This window comes from Ranitomeya variabilis, chromosome 1, assembly GCF_051348905.1.
Source record: "Ranitomeya variabilis isolate aRanVar5 chromosome 1, aRanVar5.hap1, whole genome shotgun sequence".
NCBI classification, from domain to species: Eukaryota; Metazoa; Chordata; class Amphibia; order Anura; family Dendrobatidae; genus Ranitomeya; species Ranitomeya variabilis.
The window spans coordinates 651,528,283-651,544,046 of NC_135232.1; positions in this window are offsets into that span (position 1 = coordinate 651,528,283).

Consider the following 15,764-nt stretch of genomic DNA (forward strand, 5'->3'; position numbering starts at 1 on the left):
GCAGGCGACACTACAGTTTACTCCATGGAGCTCTTTACACATACCGTGCCAGGGTTAGAAAGGGAAATAGTTAACAGCCCATTGCAAGATGAATCGGACATGGAGTGCACAGATGCACAGCCACAGCTAGATTGTTATTCTGTTCCATTGACTCAGATCACTACATTGCCCTCGCAGTATACTGAGCCAGAATCTGACCCTGATGAGACTATGGTGCCCCGTCCCGAACGCTATAGCACCTTACACGGTGACACAGAGGAAGGTGCACAGGACATTGAAGAGGAGGTGATAGATGACCCAGTTGTTGACCCAGATTGGCAGCCATTGGGGGAACAGGGTGCCGCTGGCAGTAGCTCAGAAGCAAAGGAGGATGAGCCGCAGCAGGCATCAACATCGCAACAACTTTCATCCGGCAGGCCCGTATCAGGCCAAAAACGTGTGTCAAAAACAAAAACAGTTTCAGGACAGCGTGGCCATCCGGTGAAAGTAGCACAGCGTGCAATGCCTGAAAAGGTATTCGATAGTAAGAAGAGTGCAGTGTGGCAATTTTTTAACCAAGATCCAAATGATCAGTGCAAAGTTATCTGTAAGAAATGCTCAAAGACCTTTAGCAGAGGGCAGAATGTCAAAAAATTAAATACAACGTGCATGCGTAGACATTTAACCAGCATGCACTTGCAAGCCTGGATTAACTACCAAACGTCCCGTAACGTTGGTGCACCTGCTCAGAATGAAGGTAGTCAGCAACGCTACATTGCTTCCCTCACTGTAAGCCCACCGTTTAGGACACCACCTGCAGCAAATGCGGAGGTATCGTTGCAAGGCCAAAGCAGTCAGGGAATCACCAGGTTCTTGGTAGGAAACACTGTATGTATGCCAACATCAAGAATACCATCACCAACCCTCTCTCAATCCGCCATGTCCACCACCACCCCCGCTAGTTCCACCATATGCAGCTCTCCAGTCCAGCTCACCCTACAAGAGACTCTCATTAGGAAAAGGAAGTACTCATCCTCACATCCGCGTACACAGGGTTTGAATGCCCACATTGCTAGACTAATCTCGTTAGAGATGATGCCCTACCGGTTGGTTGAAAGCGAAGCTTTCAAAGCCCTGATGGCCTACGCAGTACCACGCTATTACCTACCCAGTCGACACTTCTTTGCGAGAAAATCCATACCAGCCCTCCACCAGCATGTCAAAGACCGCATTGTCCATGCACTCAGGCAGTCAGTAGAACGGTGCACCTCACAACAGATGCATGGACCAGTAGGCATGGCAAGGGACGTTACGTGTCCATCACGGCACACTGGGTTAATGTGGTGGATGCAGGGTCCACAGGGGACCGTCATAGTGGGACAGTTCTGCCTAGCCCATGGTCTAGGAAACAGTTGGCTGTAGGCATTCGCCACCCCTCCTCCTCCTCCTCCAGCAGATGCGAAAGCTCATCCACAGAGTGCAGTCGCACGACCACCATCCGCAGCTGCCAGTGTTGCACACGAGGTGTCCCATTATGGAACAGCTAGTGGTAAGCGTCAGCAGGCTGTGTTGGAAATGAAGTGTTTGGTTGACAACAAACACACCGCGGAAGTACTGGCCGAGTTCTTGCAGCAAGAAACTCAGTCCTGGCTGGGCAGTGTACATCTTAATAACGGAAGGAATTTTATGGCTGCCATAGCCCTTTCAGAACTGAAACACATACCTTGCCTGGCTCACACCTTGAACCTGGTGGTGCAGTGCTTCCTGAAAAGTTATCCGGGGTTACCAGCCCTGCTCCTGAAGGTGCGAAGACTTTGCTCACACATCCGCCGGTCGCCCGTACACTCCAGCCGTATGCAGAACCATTAGCGATCGTTGAAGCTTCCCCAGCACCGCCTAATAATCGACGTTGCAACAAGGTGGAACTCCACACTGCACATGGTTCAGAGGCTGTGCGAACAGAGGCGTGCTGTAATGTATTTGTGGGAGGATACACATACACGGGCAGGCAGTTGGATGGCAGACATGGAGTTGTCAGGTGTGCAGTGGTCGAAGCTACAAGACCTCTGTCAAGTCCTTCAGTGTTTTGAGGAATGCACACGGCTGGTAAGTGCAGACGACGCCATCATAAGCATGAGCATCCCACTAATGCGTCTGCTGATGCAAAGTTTGACGCACATTAAGGAGCAGGCGTCTGCAGCCGAGGAGGAGGGAAGCCTTGATGACAGTCAGCCATTGTCTGCTCAGGGAACTCTCCTGGACGAGGTGGCGGACGAAGAGGAGGAGGAGGAGGAGGATGACGGGGATGAATATTTATGGGAGGAGGATGCTTCTCAGGGGGCAATAGAAACTGGTGGCGTTGCAAGGTCAGGTACAGGGTTTTTGCGGGACACAAGTGATGTTGATTTGCAAGAAAGTGCTCCTCAACCCAGCACAAGCAGTGAATTGACACCTGGAACATTGGCCCACATGGCTGAGAATGCCTTGCGTATCCTAAAAAGGGACCGCCGCATTATCAAAATGATGACCGATGACGATTACTGGTTGGCCTGCCTCCTGGATCCACGATATAAAGGAAAATTACAAAATATCATGCCACATGAGAACCTTGAGCAAATATTGGCTACCAAACAAGCAACTCTTGTAGACCGTATGGTTCAGGCATTCCCAGCACACAGCAGCGGTGATGGTTCTCACACGAGCTGCAGGGGGCAACATGGCAGAGGTGTTAAAGGTGCACAAATCAGAAGTGGCGTTGGACAGAGGGGTTTTATGACCAGGTTGTGGAGTGATTTTGCAATGACCGCAGACACGACAGGTACTGCTTCATCAATTCAAAGTGTCAGGAGACAACATTTGTCCAGTATGGTCACACGTCATTCCCCTTTGATTACTGGGCATCTAAAATAGACACCTGGCCTGAATTAGCAGAATATGCATTACAGGAGCTCACTTGCCCAGCTGCTAGTGTGCTATCAGAAAGAGTCTTCAGTGCTGCTGGTTCAATACTGACCGAAAAAAGGACTCGTCTGGCTAGCCAAAATGTTGATGATCTAACCTTCATTAAAATGAACCAATCATGGATTTCTAATTATTTTGCCCCACCTTCCCCTGCTGACACGTAGTTTGCCTGAAAAATGTCTTGCTTTTGGACTCCTCTTACTGACTGCTCCAATTCCTCCATTTGCAGCTGCTGAGTGTCCACCATAGGCAATTTTTTTACCTCCATAAATGGGCTGACTCCCCCCACAGGGCCGTGGTCATCACCTAGCGCAAGCACCCGTGCGAGTGCCGTTTGCCTGGACAGGTGGGTGTGCCCACTCTTGGGCGACGGCACTGGCACAGGGTCCTTCATAGTACAATGAAGTGTCTCTGACGGTGGTGGTGCACAACCAACGTCAGACACACCGTCATAATATGAGGGGCCCTGGGCCAGTACCGCCGCCCACGAGAGAGTGTCCCCCCCAGCTCGAACAGCGCTCTACCAATTGCAAAACTTACCTCTCCCGGCTCCACCACTGTGTAGTCTGTGCTGTTAAATCCTTCAATGGCACTGCCAATACAAATTTGTTGAAATGATAGATGATAGTTAAAATATACAGGGGCCCTGGCCTCCATTTAGACCAGTTAATACTTTGCACCTACTACCACTGTCTGCTACTCAGCAGAGGAGCCCACCCCTGTACGTAGCTATGCCACCTGTTTATTTATGAAAATTTGTTTGGCAGACATTTACCTCACTTTATTGTTTTGGCCTACTAACTGTGTTATCCACTCCTTACAGTTGTCCTCCACTGAACAAACCTATGCCGCCAGTTTACTCCTGTTACCAGTTTTGAACTGCATAGAGCCTACTTTTTTATTTTAGGCCTACTAAGTCTGTCTGCGCCACTCCTTACAATCATCCTCCGCTGAACAAACCAATGCTGCCTGTGTACCCCTGTAACCTATTTTAAACTGCATAGAGCCTACTTTTTTATTTTAGGCCTACAAAGTCTGTCTGCACCACTCCTTACAATCGTCCTCCGCTGAACAAACCAATGCTGCCTGTGTACCCCTGTAACCTATTTTAAACTGCATTGAGCTTACTTTTTTATTTTAGGCCTACTAAGTCTGTCTGCGCCACTCGTTACAATCGTCCTCCGCTGAACAAACCAATGCTGCCTGTGTACCCCTGTAACCTATTTTAAACTGCATAGAGCCTACTTTTTTATTTTAGGCCTACTACCTGTGTCTGTCTGCGCCACTCAATACAGCTGTCCTCCACTGAACAAAACTGAGCTTCAATTTTCAGGCTTTCGGCCTATGTAAAATATGAAAATGCATTTGGCCTACTTGTTTGGTTGGGCTCTACTAACGGTGTCTGCCGCTCCTTGCTTTTCTCCTCCACTAAACAAAGCTGAGCTTCAATTTTCAGGCCTTCGGCCTGCAGAAAATATGAAACTGCATTTGGCCTACTTGTTTGGTTGGGCCCTACTAACGGTGTCTGCCGCTCCTTGGTGTTCTCCTCCACTGAACAAAGCTGAGCTTCAATTTTCAGGCTTTCGGCCTACATCAAATATGAAACTGCATTTGGCCTACTTGTTTGGTTGGGCCCTACTAACGGTGTCTGCCGCTCCTTGCTTTTCTCCTCCACTGAACAAAGCTGAGCTTCAATTTTCAGGCTTTTGGCCGGCAGAAAATATGAAACTGCATTTGGCCTACTTGTTTGGTTGGGCCCTACTAACGGTGTCTGCCGCTCCTTGCTTTTCTCCTCCACTGAACAAAGCTGAGCTTCAATTTTCAGACTTTCGGCCTACGTAAAATATGAAAATGGATTTGGCCTACTTGTTTGGTTGGGCCTACTAACGGTGTCTGCCGCTCCTTGATGTTCTACTCCATTGAACAAAGCAGTGCCGCCTGTTTACTCCTGTTACCAATTTTGAACTACATTTGGCCCACTTTATTACTTGGGCCTACTAACTGTGTCTGCCACTCATTACAGTTTTCCTCCACTGAACAAAGCAATGCCGCCTGTTTAGTACTGTTACCAATTTTGAACTGCATGTAGCCTACTTTATTGTTTGGGCCTATATCTGTGTTTCCTCCTCATCCTGCCCATTGCCCAGCCACTGCTAGATGAGTCTGCTGGTACATTGACCCAGACCACTACATTCCCCTTGCACTCTACACAGCCAGAATCTGACCCTGCTGAAAGTCAGGTTCCCCTTCCCGCATACTATACCACCTTACACGGGGACAAAGAGGAAGGTGCAGATGAAAGTGCAGGTTCCTTCATCAGGTGGGGGGCATACTCGTTGGCGACATCACTGGCACAGGGCCCCTCATAGTATGCAAAAGTGTCTCTGCCAGTGGGAGGCGCCCCCGCCATCAAACACACCGCTGTACTTTGAAGGGCCCTGTGCCAGTGCCAATGCGAACGAGTGGACCCCCCTGCTTGCTCAGGATCACAGCACTTGCAAAGTTGAAATACTTACCTCTCCCTGCTCCCCCGCCGTGACGTATTCCGCGTTTCCTGGGCCCATGAAAATCTTGAGCCACCCTACCCCCCACAACTTTAGCCAAATGTCCCCCTGTTTTCAATGAATAACTATTATTATAAGGTAAATTAAGATTGACAAACTTAAGTAACAAGAATTGATGTTTTTGGCATTAAAATGGGCACTGTAGGTGTTTTCCTGTCCTCCACTCATTGCCGACTTTGCTTCCCCATTGACTTGCATTGGGTTTCGTGTTTCAGTCGGCTCCCCGACTTTTCACAATAATCGGCCGATTTGACCTGTCCCGACTTTTGAGAAAGTCGGGTTTCGCGAAACCCGACTCCATCCTAAAAAAGTAAAAGTCGCTCAACTCTACCCCTCATAGTACCCAAAAGTGCCTCTGGCAGTGGGAGGCGCCGCCTGCCGTCAAACACACCGCCGTACTATGAGGGGCCCTGTGCCAGTGTCAACTAGTGGGCCCCCTGCTTGCTCAGGATCACAGCACTTGCAAAGTTGAAATACTTACCTCTCCCTGCTCCACCGCCGTGATGTATTCCGCGTTTCCTGGGCCACGAAAATTTGAGCCAGCCCTACCCCCCCACAACTTTAGCCAAATGACCCCCTGTTTTCAATGCGTAACTATTATTATACAGTAAATTAAGATTGACAAGCTTCAGTAATAAGAATTGATGTTTTTGGCATTAAAATGGGCACTGTAGGTGTTTTTCTGTCCTCCACTCACAGCCGACTTTGATTCCCCATTGACTTGCATTGGGTTTCGTGTTTCAGTCGGCACCTGACTTTTTGTCAATAATCGGCCGATTTCACCCGACCCGACTTTTGAGAAAGTCGGGTTTCGCGAAACCCGACTCGATCCTAAAAAAGTAAAAGTCGCTCAACTCTGCATGCTATATTTGTGTGAATTGATAAGCTAAAAAGAGTGCATCCTTCTAAAATTCATTGGCTTCAATCTAAAGGAATACTTTTTTGAAATGGTTGAAGAGTGGATAGAGCTCAAGTTGTAGGTGCCGGAGGCACCATTTTGCTAGAGGAACAAAATGCCTCCTTCAAGATGGCCGGAGGTATTGGCACCTTCAGACAACAAACGGAATTCGGGAGAGAGCATCCGCGTTACGTGTAGCTAAGCAATCTTACTCGATAATGTGAACACGTCCCAACAGACAGGTGTTATCTTAGAGAATAATATATATTTTTCCCTTTAGATCAAAATCTGGAAATGGTGCATCGTTGCAGCCACCGTGTGCATGATCCTTTCAAGTTCCGTCACTACCCAAGAGATCTTCAGACCAAAAACCAAGAGACCAACCATGGAAAATGGGCCTTTAAGAAAAACCAAACAGAATTTATGGATTTACTTGGCTCAGCTGATGAACAGTAGCCGTTTTTGTATGACAAAGACTACTACTGCTACCAATATATTAGAAACGTGTCTGGTGGCAATACCGACTCCTTTACAGTTATGGACAAAGCTGATAGGGGTATCTGCTCAAGATGAAGACCTAGAAGAAGAAAATGTGACATAAAACCTCACATACAATAGTATTTTTTGCTATACTTTGTGCATGCATTGCTTTATGTTGTTGTATACAGTTATTATCCATTATTATCCTAATGGCAATCATCTACTAAAACCATCCCCTTAGGGTATGGTACCTTGTATAAATAATGTTTGGCTCAAATTAGCCAAGGGTGGATTGTAGTGTGAATATAAAAAATGACTATTTTGAGCCCATATTGAAATATACAGAATGCATTTAGACCATTACAGAGCAGCATTTCTTGTCATACATTTATAGACAGACAATGCTCATAGTGACACAATCTTGAGAACTGTTTACTTATTGTCTGAAGCCCTTTCTGTTCACAAACAGGTCTAAAAGTACCTTCACACGAAGCGACGCTGCAGCGATAGCGACAACGATGTCGATCGCTGCAGCGTCGCTGTTTGGTCGCTGGAGAGCTGTCACACAGACCGCTCTCCAGCGATCAACTATGCCGAGGTCCCCTGGTAACCAGGGTAAACATCGGGTAACTAAGCGCAGGGCCGCGCTTAGTAACCCGATGTTTACCCTGGTTACCAGCGTAAAATCTAAAAAAAACAAACAGCACATACTTACATTCACGTCCCCCTGCGTCCACTTCCTGACTGACTGAGCGCCGTACAGTGAGAGCAGAGCGGTGACGTCACCGCTGTGCTGCTTTCACTTTCACTTTGCGGCGCTGAGTCAGAGGAGGAAGCTGACTGCAGGGGACGCAATGTGAGTATGTGCCGTTTGTTTTTTTTACATTTTACGCTAGTAACCAGGGTAAACATCGGGTAACTAAGCGCGGCCCTGCGCTTAGTAACCCGATGTTTACCCTGGTTACCAGTGTAAAATATCGCTGGTATCGTTGCTTTTGCTGTCAAACACAACGATACACAGCGATCGGACGACCAAATAAAGTTCTGGACTTTATTCAGCGACCAGCGACATCACAGCAGGATCCTGATCGCTGCTGCGTGTCAAACGAAACGATATCGCTAGCGAGGACGCTGCAACGTCACGGATTGCTAGCGATATCGTTATAATGTCGTTTCGTGTGAAGGTACCTTATGTTTCTGTTTGCTATTGTAAAACATTAAGGTTTATTTAACCTCTGTCTGTGGTGGTTTTATCTAACCCTTGTGAGCTTTTATGTATCTATGGGTTTATGGCCCATTGTCTGACGTCTGACTGGTATCTTGGTCTTACCCTATCTTGAAAGTCGGGCCATTTGAAGGGCAGGGTGAAACCAGAGTTACACATAGTGCAAATCACTATATAAGACCAGAGAAACATGACTAAGACAGAAGCATATACTGGGGTGCCTGTACTTATATGTCTACAGCATTGTGTTAAACCTGCATAAGTGGGGGCGCCCATGCAGTGTTGTGAATTTCCCAGTGGTTCCCTGTCTTGGTGCTTGCTTCTCTGATTTTCCAGCTGGAACATGTTTAAAAGCCCCTTGGTGACGGATGTTGTGAGTATATGTACTTAATCATTATATGTATTTAAACTTTATATGTACTTAACCTTTGTATCTTAAAATCTACAAAAGTGTACGCAATCATACTATTCCTTTAATTTTGTACTTTAAAATAAAAATGCGTTATATCGCAAGTAGTAGCTTTCTTTAAAGCCGTATCCAAACCTTAGTGTTAAACTTTGCAATACACACAGCTCCCTTATCATCTTGCTTACAAAGAGGGTTCCCTGGCCTGTCAAAATTTCCTTTGGCAGACCTGTCCAGTAAACATATGGACAAGTTCCCGGGAGATACTCTTGGCAGAAGAGTTCCGTAGTGGTAATGCTTCAGGTTCAGGGTTGCATAGTCCATGACCACTAGGATGTTATGATATCCCTGTGTAGACTTAACTAGGGGACCTACTAGGCAATTCTCCCAAATGGGACCTCTATTACAGGTAATGGGACTAGGGGACTGTTGAAGTAAGAAGAGGGAGCGATGATCTGGTAGGTGGGGCAGGGCCTACAATAATTTAGGATCTCACGGTAACATACTGACCAATAGAACCTCCGTATTATTTTCTCCTGAGCTTTCTCTACCCCCAGATGTCCCCCCAAAAATGTGAATGGGTCATGTCTAAAACCCTCCACTGGTAGGGTCCTGGAACCAACAGCTGCTCCACTATCTCACCTCAGTTTGGTCACCACATACAATAACTCGCCATTGACTACTAAGTGTGGTAACATGATAGTAGTTCTCATGTTGTATTTGTGTACTGTTGGTGGTGCTGGTGATGTATTCATATACTGATGATGGTTCTGTTTCTGTCTTCATGTACGGATGGTGGTTCCAATAATGTATTCATGTATTGATGGTAGATTTGATGGTGTATTCATGTGCTGATGATGGTTCTGGATTCAAGTACTAATGGTGGTTTTGGTGTTGTATTCATGTACTGATGATAGTTCTGATGTTGTATTCATGTGCTGATCATGGATTTGATACTGTATTCCTGTATTGTTATTGGTTCCAATCATATACATATGTAGCAATCCATAACTTGTTAGATGATGTGCTAGAGAGCTTTGCTAATAAAGTATTGCACTGTCTGATAAGTTAAAGGTTATTAAATCTGGATTTACATTAGGAGCATTAAAACTTTGTATGTGGAGATCCCATCGTTGCCATTTTGTTTCTCATACGAAATTAATCTTTCATTTCTTCCTCGGTTAAAAATAAAGCAATTTAAAATAAATAAATATATGTATTTGTTATTGCCACATCCGTTAAAGTCCAGTATATCAAAACATAAAATGAATTAATCCGTATTTAAAGAGAAAAAAATAGAAATGTTTCTTTTTCCACCTCATGTCCCTAAAACGAAAATGCAACAAAAAGTGATCAAAATGTCATATATACTCCAAATTGGTATCAATAAAAATATCAGGTTTTCACACAAAAAACAAGCTCTAATGTAGCATCGTGGATGGAAAAACAAAATTGTTATGGGTATCAAAAATGGCAACACAAAGAAAAATAATTTGTAAACAAAAAATATATATATGAAAGTTTGGTATTGCTGTAATCGTACTGACCTGGACAATCAGGTTTACAAGTAATTTTTACTATACAATGAATACGGTACTATAAAAGCAAACCTAAAAAACAATGAAGTAATTGTGTGAATGCTTTACAGGTAATATTGCACTGTGGGGAAGGGCGCCGTTTCAATTTTCACCTGAGGCAGCAGGAAATGTCTTAATTATGTAGCAGGGGTTGGGGTAGCCCCCTCATAGAATATAAAGTAGCCCCCTCATAGAATATAATGTAGCCTCCCTCATGGAATATAATGCAGCCCCCTCATAGTGTATAATGCAGCTACCCACAAAATATAATGCACTCCCCCATAGAATAGAATATGGCCCCCTCATACAGTATAATGCAACCCCCCTCATATAGTATAATGCAGCCCCTCTACAGAATATAATATAGCCCCCATCAGAGTAAAATGCAACCCCCTCATATGGTATAATGCAGCTCCCCATAGAATATACTGTAGCCCCTCATAGGGCATAACGCATCCCTCTTCATATAGTATAATGTAGCCACCCAAAATATAATATAGCCCCCTGAGGGAATAATGCAGCCCCCATACAGAATATAATGCAGTCCCCACACAAAATGTAATGTAGCCCCTTATAAAGTATAATGCAGCCCCCTCATATAATACAATGCAGCCCCCTCATAGGGTATAATGCATCCCCCTCATAGGGTATAATGTAGCCCCCTTAGTTTATAATGCAGCCCACTTATAAAGTATAATGCAGCCCCCCTCCACCTCCATCATTGTTCTCCCCTTCACCCCATCATTGTTCTCACCACCACTTCCATCATTGCCTTCTCACCCACCACCCCTATCATTGTCCTTTCCACCACCTCTATCATTGCTTTCTCCCCCACCACCCCATCATTGCCCATTCCACCACCTCATTACCTGCCTCCTCCCCCACCACCATCATCATTGTCCTTTCCACTACCTCTATCATTGCTCTCTTCCTCATCACCCCATCATTGCCCATTCCACCACAACAATTATTGCCTTTTCCCCACCACCCCATCGTTGCCTTCTCTCCCACCACCCCCATCATTGCCCTTTCCACCACCTCTATCATTGCTTTCTCCCCATCACTACCATCATTGCCCTCTCCATCTCATCCATCATTGCCTTCTCCCCCACCACCCATCATTGCCCATTCCAACACCTCCATCATTGCTTCCTGTCACCACTACCATCATTGCCTTCTCCACCACCACCCCATCATTGCCCATTCCACCACCTCCATCATTGCCTCTTCCCCCACCACTTCCATCGTCCTTTCCACCACCAACATTGTCTTCTCCCCCACCACCTCCATCACTGCTCTCTCCATCACCCACACCATTACCATCTTCAATACTCATACACACACATCACCACCCTCACACACACAGCACCACATGTGGCACCAGAACTTGCTTATGCTGTTCCAGTATAAACCATAAAGCTGACCATATAGTTTCTTTCTCCACCAGAGAAGAATTGATGATTCCAATTTTTCTGAACTGCAATTCTGTCTTTATAATCTATGTCATTGAGTGTCCTTGCGGTAAGCAGTATGTGGGGAGAACTACATAGCCCCTGCATCTCAGACTTAATTCCCATCGCCATAATATAAAAAAAGCCTTGCTTACTCATGGTATGTCCAGACATTATGCCCTGGTACATAATAAGGATTTTAAATCACTAAAGAATCAGCCCAATTGATCATATACCTATACATGTACCCAACAGATCCATGAAATTAAATAGAAAAGAAGTATATAGGATCTATAAATTAGGTAGCCTGAAACCACAGGGTTTAAATTAAATAACTGAGGTTTTTATCTGATTAGTGCAGTTCCCCCTATTTCTATATATATTCATACTCCAATTAAATTTTATATACATTACATTTCTATTCTTCATGCAGTTTTATTATAGTGCTTTGGAACAAAGCACTATACTGTTATTCCACCGTGGTAAACTTCTTATTATAGTGCTTTGGAACAAAGCACTATACTGTTATTCCACCGTGGTAAACTTCTTATTATAGTGCTTTGGAACAAAGCACTATACTGTTATTCCACCGTGGTAAACTTCTTATTTATAGTGCTTTGGAACAAAGCACTATACTGTTATTCCACCGTGGTAAACTTCTTATTCTTATTATTATTATTCAGTCCGCACGTAATGCGGCCCGAACCGCTAAACTCACAGACTCCAGTGAGGTGTCATTTCGAAGCCAGCGTTCCTGAGAGGTGTGCTAAGTATTTTTCGTGTCGATCGGATTTGTAGTTTTGGCGCAATTTGCGTTTGAAAAAAGTGTCTCAATGCATTTCAATAGGGAAATTTTCCAATACGTTTATAATGGGCCTGATTTCTGAGGCAATTTCTAAAAATAACTGCCACCTGGCTGATTACCTCATTGATATGCGCAGTGAGACCCAGTTACTATGCCAACGCCTATAAACTCTACCAGCCCACCAGGTCACAAGTTTTGTCAGATAATATCAGCTCTTAAAGTGACAGTACAGCACAATTACAAAGCACTATCTGTAGTCTTATCATTATTGCCCCGCTCACCAAATCGGACCCAGCCCACCAAATCGGACGAGAGTGCCCCCGCTTGCCAAATCGGACCCAGAGTGCCCCCGCCTGCCAAATCGGACCCAGAGTGGCGCCGCCCGTCAAGTCGGACCCAGAGTGGCGCCGCCCGCCAAATCGGACCCAGAGTGGCGCCGCCCGCCAAATCGGACCCAGAGTGGCGCCGCCCGCCAAATCGGACCCAGAGTGGCGCCGCCCGCCAAATCGGACCCAGAGTGGCGCCGCCCGCAAAATCGGACCCAGAGTGGCGCCGCCCGCCAAATCGGACCCAGAGTGGCGCCGCCCGCCAAATCGGACCCAGAGTGGCGCCGCCCGCCAAATCGGACCCAGAGTGGCGCCGCCCGCCAAATCGGACACAGAGTTGCGCCGCCCGCCAAATCGGACCCAGAGAGGCGCCGCCCGCCAAATCGGACCCAGAGTGGCGCCGCCCGCAAAATCGGACCCAGAGTGGCGCCGCCCGCCAAATCGGACCCAGAGTGACCCGGGCCGCCAAATCGGACCCAGAGTGACCCGGGCCGCCAAATCGGACCCAGAGTGACCCGGGCCGCCAAATCGGACCCAGAGTGGCGCCGCCCGCCAAATCGGACCCAGAGCGGCGCCGCCCGCCAAATCGGACCCAGAGTGACCCGGGCCGCCAAATCGGACCCAGAGCGGCGCCGCCCACCAAATCGGACCCAGAGCGGCGCCGCCCGCCAAATCGGACCCAGAGTGGCGCCGCCCGCCAAATCGGACCCAGAGTGGCGCCGCCCGCCAAATCGGACCCAGAGTGACCCGGCCCGCCAAATCAACCCAGAGTGACCCGGCCCGCCAAATCGGACCCAGAGTGACCCGGCCCGCCAAATCGGACCCAGAGTGACCCGGCTCGCCAAATCGGACCCAGAGTGACCCGGCCCGCCAAATCGGACCCAGAGTGACCCGGCCCGCCAAATCGGACCCAGAGTGACCCGGCCCGCCAAATCGGACCCAGAGTGACCCGGACCGCCAAATCGGACCCAGAGTGGCGCCGCCTGCCAAGTCGGACCCAGAGTGGCGCCGCCCGCCAAGTCGGACCCAGAGTGGCGCCGCGCGCCAAGTCGGACCCAGAGTGGCGCCGCCCGCCAAGTCGGACCCAGAGTGGCGCCGCCCGTCAAATCGGACCCAGAGTGGCGCCGCCCGTCAAATCGGACCCAGAGTGACCCGGGCCACCAAATCGGACCCAGAGTGACCCGGGCCACCAAATCGGACCCAGAGTGACCCGGGCCACCAAATCGGACCCAGAGTGACCCGGGCCATCAAATCGGACCCAGAGTGACCCGGGCCACCAAATCGGACACAGAGTGACCCGGGCCACCAAATCGGACCCAGAGTGACCCGGGCCACCAAATCGGACCCAGAGTGACCCGGGCCACCAAATCGGACCCAGAGTGACCCGGGCCACCAAATCGGACCCAGAGTGACACGGGCCACCAAATCGGACCCAGAGTGACCCGGGCCACCAAATCGGACCCAGAGTGACCCGGGCCACCAAATCGGCCCCAGAGTGACCCGGGCCACCAAATCGGCCCCAGAGTGACCCGGGCCACCAAATCGGCCCCAGAGTGACCCGGGCCACCAAATCGGGCCCAGAGTGACCCGGGCTACCAAATCGGGCCCAGAGTGACCCGGGTTGACCAAATCGGGCCCAGAGTGACCCGGGCCACCAAATCGGGCCCAGAGTGACCTGGGTTGACCAAATCGGGCCCAGAGTGACCCGGGCCACCAAATCGGACCAAGAGTGACCCGGGCCACCAAATCGGACCAAGAGTGACCCGGGCCACCAAATGGGACCCAGAGTGACCCGGGCCACCAAATGGGACCCAGAGTGACCCAGGCCACCAAATGGGACCCAGAGTGACCCGGCCCACCAAATGGGACCCAGAGTGACCCGGACCACCAAATGGGACCCAGAGTGACCCGGCCCACCAAATCGGACCCAGAGTGACCCGGCCCACCAAATCGGACCCAGAGTGACCCGGCCCACCAAATCGGACCCAGAGTGACCCGGCCCACCAAGCCTCAACCCTGAGGGGCTACAACTACCAAACCAGCGCCTGAGGGGCACCCAAGTGTGAAAGTCTTGCAGGGGCAGCCCGGGCACCATTCCAAAGCACTATCTGTAGTTCCTTCAGGAAATACCCATCTAGTTCTTATTATTATTATTCAGTCCGCACGTAATGCGGCCCGAACCGCTAAACTCACAGACTCCAGTGAGGTGTCATTTCGAAGCCAGCGTTCCTGAGAGGTGTGCTAAGTATTTTTCGTGTCGATCGGATTTGTAGTTTTGGCGCAATTTGCGTTTGAAAAAAGTGTCTCAATGCATTTCAATAGGGAAATTTTCCAATACGTTTATAATGGGCCTGATTTCTGAGGCAATTTCTAAAAATAACTGCCACCTGGCTGATTACCTCATTGATATGCGCAGTGAGACCCAGTTACTATGCCAACGCCTATAAACTCTACCAGCCCACCAGGTCACAAGTTTTGTCAGATAATATCAGCTCTTAAAGTGACAGTACAGCACAATTACAAAGCACTATCTGTAGTCTTATCATTATTGCCCCGCTCACCAAATCGGACCCAGCCCACCAAATCGGACGAGAGTGCCCCCGCTTGCCAAATCGGACCCAGAGTGCCCCCGCCCGCCAAATCGGACCCAGAGTGGCGCCGCCCGTCAAGTCGGACCCAGAGTGGCGCCGCCCGCCAAATCGGACCCAGAGTGGCGCCGCCCGCCAAATCGGACCCAGAGTGGCGCCGCCCGCCAAATCGGACCCAGAGTGGCGCCGCCCGCCAAATCAGACCCAGAGTGGCGCCGCCCGCCAAATCGGACCCAGAGTGGCGCCGCCCGCCAAATCGGACCCAGAGTGGCGCCGCCCGCCAAATCGGACCCAGAGTGGCGCCGCCCGCCAAATCGGACCCAGAGTGGCGCCGCCCGCCAAATCGGACCCAGAGTGGCGCCGCCCGCCAAATCGGACCCAGGGTTGCACCGCCCGCCAAATCGAACCCAGAGAGGCGCCGCCCGCCAAATCGGACCCAGAGTGGCGCCGCCCGCAAAATCGGACCCAGAGTGGCGCCGCCCGCCAAATCGGACCCAGAGTGAC